Source organism: Loxodonta africana, chromosome 7, assembly GCF_030014295.1.
Source record: "Loxodonta africana isolate mLoxAfr1 chromosome 7, mLoxAfr1.hap2, whole genome shotgun sequence".
In the NCBI taxonomy this organism is placed as follows: Eukaryota; Metazoa; Chordata; class Mammalia; order Proboscidea; family Elephantidae; genus Loxodonta; species Loxodonta africana.
Window position 1 is genome coordinate 41,422,086 of NC_087348.1, and position 8,199 is coordinate 41,430,284.

Consider the following 8,199-nt stretch of genomic DNA (forward strand, 5'->3'; position numbering starts at 1 on the left):
AAAGAGTTGACCTGAGTGACAGAGGCGGAGAACGAACAACTACAGGGAAGCAGCGACTGTTTTCAAAGCCTGGAGCCAGCGTCCCAGTCAGGAAACCTTGGCGCCGGGCTTTGGACTGGGCGCAGGGGAGCTGAGCGGAACATCCTGTGAATGTGCAAACAGGGGGCGCAGCCCCACCCCCCTGAACTGACCTTGGGAGGGAGCCCAGCCGGTCTGCGCAGGCGGCGCGCCCATGCAGCTGGAGGGAGGAGAAGTCGCTGGGAGGCAGCGACTGGTTTTGGAGCCGGGAGTGCAGCATCCCAGCCAGGGAATCTTGGCGCGGGGCTTTGGACTGGGTGCAGGGGAGCTGAGCACAACATCCTGTGACGTTGCAAACACTGGGCGCAGCCCCAGCCCCCTGACATGACCTCGGGGGAAGTCCAGCCGGGGCACACAGGCAGCGGGGCGACGTGGCTGACAGGAGGAGAGGTCACCAGGAGGCAGCGACTGTTTTTGGAGCCAGGAGTGCAGAGTCCCAGCCGGGGAACCTTGACACTGGGCTTTGGACTAGGACCGGCGGAACTAACTGCGGCTCCTGAGACAGCGCAAGCTCGGGATGCAGGCCTGACCCTCGGGGGCAATCTCTACCCAGCCAGCGCACACAGGCAACGCGCCTCAGGAATCTCAGATAAAACAGTCATCCCAAGCAAGATAAGTAACTTTGTCTATATTCCGGGGTGCTACTCTCTCCTGTTTTTCTGAACCTCCCCTCCCCTTCCCAGGTGGCTTCATTAACATTGGAATTTCCTGAGCCAGAGGGAGAACTGCTCCGCGGTTTTTCTCTTCCTTTTTTTTTTTTTTTTTGGTCTTTTCCTAACCCATTCTTCTGGCCTGAGAGAAGCAACCACAAAAAACGCAGGGACCAAAAATCCTTCCCTAATTGGACTAAAAACAAAGAACCAGCTCCAGCCAAGCATATGTGATCCACAGTCTCTGGCTTTCACCCCTACAGGGAACAAGGTGGCTGTTATAATGCAAAGGCATTTCTAATAAGGATCTGACTGCATTTGTTTTAGCGGATTTACTGGAAAGACAAGTTTCCCAGGTCTGATATCTCTGCACATTCGACATAGCCCTCACTGACCCACAATAGAGAACTGAGGGCTGAAGCTCCCCCCAGACCACCTAGCCTCCTGCCTTAGGGGTCTAAGGAGGGTGACACCTACCAATCTGTAGAGGTGCTTGCATTGGGGGCCTAAGGTACAGCTGCAGAGCCCACCCACCAAGGTGCTTTAGGAACAGAGACACACCTACCTCACTGACACTAGGGGGAAGCCTGTCAGCATCCTGCTACCCCTGGAGTGTGAATCCCAGCTGCTACTAGAATCTGGTGCACACAGCCATCATCACAACTTCTCAATGTGGATAGGTGACAGTGTGCATCACATATTTAATGACCCAAAATCAGATTCTACTCAAGAATAGTGAATGGACTCAGGCATATATATCTGGTAACAGCCAAAACCCGCTGGTAATAGGTCATAAGTGAGTCAAGGGCTACAACAATCAAGACAGTGCAATCTAGTAGCCCATCTACGTATATTGAAACAAAACAAAACAAGATAAGACTCAGTGAGCAATTATAGAATAAATCACTACAATATCTTAGAGATGGCTCGGAGACAGCAGTTGATATCAAACCACATAAAGAAGCAGACCATGATTGCTTCTATAACTCCCCAAACTAAAGAATCAAAATCTTTCCCAAATGAAGATACAATCCTGGAATTACCAGATACAGAATATAAAAAACTAATTTACAGAATGCTTCAAGACATGAGGGATGACCTCAGAAATGAAATAAGGCAAGCTACAGAAAAAGCCAAGGAACACACTGATAAAGCAGTTGAAGAAATAAAAAAGATTATTCAAGAACATAGTGGAAAAATTAATAAGTTGCAAGAATCCATAAAGAGACAGCATTCAGAAATTGAAAAGATTAACAATAAAATTACAGAATTAGACAATGCAATAGGAAGTCAGAGGAGCAGACTCGAGCAATTAGAATGCAGAGTGGAAAATCTGGAGGACCAGGGAATTAACACCAATATAGCTGAAAAAAATCAGATAAAAGAATTAAAAAAAATGAAGAAACCCTAAGAATCATGTGGGACTCTATCAAGAAGGATAACTTGCGTGTGATTGGAGTCCCAGAAAAGGGAGGGATAACAGAAAACACAGAGAGAATAATTGAAGATCTGCTGGCAAAAAAACTTCCCTGACATCATGAAAGAAGAAAGGATATATATCCAAGATGCTCATCGAACCCCATTTAAGACTGATCCAAAAAGAAAAACACCAAGACATATTATCATCAAACTTGCCAAAACCAAAGATAAAGAGAAAATTTTAAAAGCTGCCAGGGATAAAAGAAAGGTCTCCTACAAGGGAGAAGCAATAAGAATAAGTTCAGACTACTCAGCAGAAACCATGCAGGCAGGAAGGCAATGGGAAGACATATACAGAGCACTGAAGGAGAAAAACTGCCAGCCAAGGATCATATATCCAGCAAAACTCTCTCTCAAATATGAAGGTGAAATTAAGATATTTACAGATAAACACAAGCTTAGAGAATTTGCAAAAACCAAACCAAGGCTACAAGAAATACTAAAGGAAATTGTTTGGTCAGAAAACCAATAATATCAGATACCAGCACAACACAAGGTCACAGAACAGAACATCCTGATATCAAATCAAATAGTGAAATCACAAAAACAAATTAAGATTAATTAAAAAAAAAACAAACAAACTTTCAAAACAGGGAATCATGGAAGTCAATATGTAAAAGATCACAATAATCAAAAAGAGGGACTAAATACAGGTGGCATAGAACTGCCATATGGAGAGGGATACAAGGCGATATAGGACAATACAAGTTAGGTTTTTACTTAGAAAAATAGGGGTAAATATTAAGGTAACCACAAAAAGGTATAACAACTCCATAACTCAAAATAAAAACCAAGAAAAACGTAACAACTCAGCAAACATAAAATCAAGTACTATGAAAATGAGGATGACACAATTTACAAAGAAAAACGTCTCAGCACAAAAAAGTAAGTGGAAAAATGAAATTGTCAACAACACACATAAAAAGGCATCAAAATGACAACACTAAACACTTACTTATCTATAATTACACTGACTGTAAATGGACTAAATGCACCAATAAAGAGACAGAGAGTCCCAGACTGGATAAAGAAACACGATCCGTCTATATGCTGCCTACAAGAGACACACCTTAGACTTAGAGACACAAACAAACTAAAACTCAAAGGATGGAAAAAAATATATCAAGCAAACAATAAGCAAAACAGAAGAGTAGTGATATTAATTTCTGACAAAATAGACTTTAAACTTAAATCCACCACAAAGGATAAAGAAGGACACTACATAATGATAAAAGGGACAATTGATCAGGAAGATATAACCATATTAAATATTTATGCAATGACAGGGTTGCAAGATACATAAATCAAATTTTAACAGAACTGAAAAGTGAGATAGACACCTCCACAATTACAGTAGAAGACTTCAACACACCACTTTCAGAGAAGGACAGGACATCCAGTAAGAAGCTCAATAGAGACACGGAAGATCTAATTACAACAATCAACCAACTTGACCTCATTGACTTATACAGAACTCTCCACCCAACTGCTGCAAAGGATACTTTTTTTTCTACTGCACATGGAACATTCTCTAGAATAGACCACATATTAGGTCATAAAACAAACCTTTGCAGAATCCAAAACATTGAAATATTACAAAGCATCTTCTCAGACCACAAGGCCATAAAAGTGGAAATCAATAACAGAAAAAATTAGGGAAAAGAAATCAAATACTTGGAAACTAAACAATACCCTCCTGAAAAAAGACTGGGTTATAGAAGACATTAAGGAGGGAATAAAGAAATTCATAGAATGCAACGAGAATGAAAATACTTCCTATCAAAACCTCTGGGACACAGCAAAAGCAGTGCTCAGAGGCCAATTTATATCGATAAATGCACACATACAAAAAGAAGAAAGAGCCAAAATCAGAGAACTGTCCCTACAACTTGAACAAATAGAAAGCGAGCAACAAAAGAATCCATCAGGCACCAGAAGAAAACAAATAATAAAAATTAGAGCTGAATTAGAGAACAGAAAAACAATTGAAAGAATTAACAAAGCCAAAAGCTGGTTCTTTGAAAAAAATAACAAAATTGATAAACCATTGGCCAGACTGACTAAAGAAATTCAGGAAAGGAAACAAATAACCCAAATAAGAAACGAGATGGGCCACATCACAACAGACCCAACTGAAATTAAAAGAATCATATCAGATTATTACGAAAAATTGTACTCTAACAAATTTGCAAACCTAGAAGAAATGGATGAATTCCTGGAAAAACACTACCTACCTAAACTAACACAGTCAGAAGTAGAACAACTAAATAGACCCATAACAAAAAAAGAGATTGAAACGGTAATCAAAAAACTCCCAACAAAAAAAAGCCCTGGCCCGGATGTCTATACTGCAGAGTTCTACCAAACTTTCAGAGAAGAGTTAACACCACTACTACTAAAGGTATTTCAAAGCATAGAAAATGACGGAATACTACCTAACTCATTCTATGAAGCCACCATTTCCCTGATACCAAAAACTGGTAAAGACATCACAAAAAAAGAAAATTACAGACCTATATCCCTCATGAACATTGATGCAAAAATCCTCAACAAAATTCTAGCCAATAGAATTCAACAACATATCAAAAAAATAATCCACCATGACCAAGTGGGATTTATATCAGATATGCAAGGCTGTTTTAATATTAGAAAAACCATTAATATAATCCACCATATAAATAAAACAAAAGACAAAAACCACATGATCTTATCAATTGATGCAGAAAAGGCATTTGACAAAGTCCAACACCCATTTATGATAAAAACTCTCACCAGACTAGGAATTGAAGGAAAATTCCTCAACATAATAAAGGGCATCTAAAGCCAACAGCCAACGTCACTCTAAATGGAGAGAGCCTGAAAGCATTTCCCTTGAGAACGGGAACCAGACAAGGATGCCCTTTATCACTGCTCTTATTCAACATTGTGCTAGAGGTCCTAGCCAGAGCAATTAGGGTAGACAAAGAAATAAAGTGCATCCGGATTGGCAAGGAGGAAGTAAAATTATCTCTATTTGCAGATAACATGATCTTATACACAGAAAATCCTAAGGAATCCTCCAGAAAACTACTGAAACTAATAGAAGAGCTTGGCAGAGTCCCAGGTTATAAGATAAACATACAAAAATCACTTGGATTCCTCTACATCAACAAAAAGAACATCGAAGAGGAATAACCAAATCAATACCATTCACAGTAGCCCCCAAGAAGATAAAATACTTAGGAATAAATCTTACCAAGGATGTAAAAGACCTATACAAAGAAAACTACAAAGTACTACTACAAGAAACTAAAAAGGACCTACTTAAATGGAAAAACATACCTTGCTCAGGGATAGGAAGACTTAACATAGTAAAAATGTCTATTCTACCAAAAGCCATCTATACATACAATGCACTTCCAAACCAAATTCTGATGTCATTTCTTAATGTGATGGAGAAACAAATCACCAACTTCATATGGAAGGGAAAGAAGCCTCGGATAAGCAAAGCATTACTGAAAAAGAAGAAAGTGGGAGGCCTCACTCTACCTGATTTCAGAACCTATTATACAGCCACAGTAGTCAAAACAGCCTGGTACTGGTACAACAACAGGCACATAGACCAATGGAACAGAATTGAGAACCCAGATATAAATCCATCCACGTATGAGCAGCTGATATTTGACAAAGGCCCAGTGTCAGTTAATTGGGGAAAATATAGTCTTTTCAACAAATGGTGCTGGCATAACTGGATATCCATTTGCAAAAAAAGGAAACAGGACCCATACCTCACACCATGCACAAAAACTAACTCCAAGTGGATCAAGGACCTAAACATAAAGACTAAAAAGATAAAGATCATGGAAGAAAAAATAGGGACAACCTTAGGAGCCCTAATACAAGGCATAAACAGAATACAAAACATTACCAAAAATGACGAAGAGAAACCAGATAACTGGGAGCTCCTAAAAATCAAACACCTATGCTCATCTAAAGACTTCACCAAAAGAGTAAAAAGACCACCTACAGACTGGGAAAGAATTTTCAGCTATGACATCTCTGACCAGAGCCTGATCTCTAAAATCTATATGATTCTGTCAAAACTCAACCACAAAAAGACAAACAACCCAATCAAGAAGTGAGCAAAGGATATGAACACGCACTTCACTAAAGAAGATATTCAGGCAGCCAACAGATACATGAGAAAATGCTCTCGATCATTAGCCATTAGAGAAATGCAAATTAAAACTACAATGAGATTCCATCTCACTCCAACAAGGCTGGCATTAATCCAAAAAACACAAAATAATAAATGTTGGAGAGGCTGCGGAGAGATTGGAACTCTTATACACTGCTGGTGGGAATGTCAAATGGTACAACCACTTTGGAAATCTATCTGGCATTATCTTAAACAGTTAGAAATAGAACTACCATACAACCCAGAAATCCCACTCCTCGGAAATACCCTAGAGAAATAAGAGCCTTCACACAAACAGATGTATGCACACCCATGTTTATTGCAGCTCTGTTTACAAAAGCAAAAAGCTGGAAGCAACCAAGGTGTCCATCAACGGATGAATGGTTAAATAAATTGTTGTATATTCACACAATGGAATACTACTCATCGATAAAGAACAGTGACGAATCTGTGAAACATTTCATAACAGGGAGGAAGCTGGAAGGCATTATGCTGAGCGAAATGAGTCAGAGGCAAAAGGACAAATATTGTATAAGACCACTCTTATAAGATCTTGAGAAATAGTATAAACTGAGAAGAACACATACTTTTGTGGTTACGAGGCGGGGAGGGAGGGAGGGTGGGAGAGGGTTTTTTACTGATTAGTTAGTAGATAAGAACTACTTTAGGTGAAGGGAAGGAGAATACTCAATACATGGAAGGTCAGCTCAACCGGACTGAACCAAAAGCAAAGAAGTTTCCTGGATAAATTGAATGCTTCAAAGGTCAGCAAAGCAAGGGCAGGGGTTTGGGGACCATGGTTTAAGGGGACTTCTAAGTCAATTGGCAAAATAATTCTATTATGAAAACATTCTGCATCCCACTTTGAAGTGTGGTGTCTGGGGTCTTAAATGCTAACAAGCGGCCATCTAAGATTCATCAATTGGTCTCAACCCACCTGGAGCAAAGGAGAATGAAGAACACCAAGGTCACACGATAACTAAGAGCCCAAGAGAGAGAAAGGGCCACATGAACCAGAGACTTACATCATCCTGAGACCAGAAGAACTAGTTGGTGCCCGGCCACAACCGATGATTGCCCTGACAGGGAGCACAACAGAGAACCCCTGAGGGAGCAGGAGATCAGGGGGATGCAGACCCCAAATTCTCACAAAAAGACCAGACTTTATGGTCTGACTGAGACTGGAGGAATCCCGGCGGTCATGGTCCCCAAACCTTCTGTTGGCCCAGGACAGGAACCATTCCCGAAGACAACTCATCAGACATGGAAGGGACTGGACAGTGGGTAGGAGAGAGATGCTGATGAAGAGTGAGCTATTTGTATCAGGTGGACACTTGAGACTGTGTTGGCATCTCCTGTCTGGAGGGGGGATGGGAGGGTAGAGAGGGTTGGAAGCTGGCAAAATTGTCACGAAAGGAGAGACTGAAAGGGCTGACTCATTAGGGGGAGAGCAAGTGGGAGTATGGAGTAAGTTGTATATAAACTTATATGTGACAGACTGACTTGATTTGTAAACATTCACTTGAAGCTCAATAAAAATTAAAAAAAAAAGTATTTATGGGAAACTTGAATATTATGCTAAACATGTTCTGCCCCAAATTTCAGCATTACAGCCTGTATGATTTTGTACTATATACTTAATGCTTTCTTTTTTCAGTAATAAGCATAACGACAACAATATAATTAACATTATGGAATATTATTTTATCCTAAATACCATGCAGAGAATGTTACGTATATTTTCTCCATCCTCACAATAAAACCCAAACCCACTGCTGCCGAGTTTATTCTGACTCGCAGGGACTCTACACGATA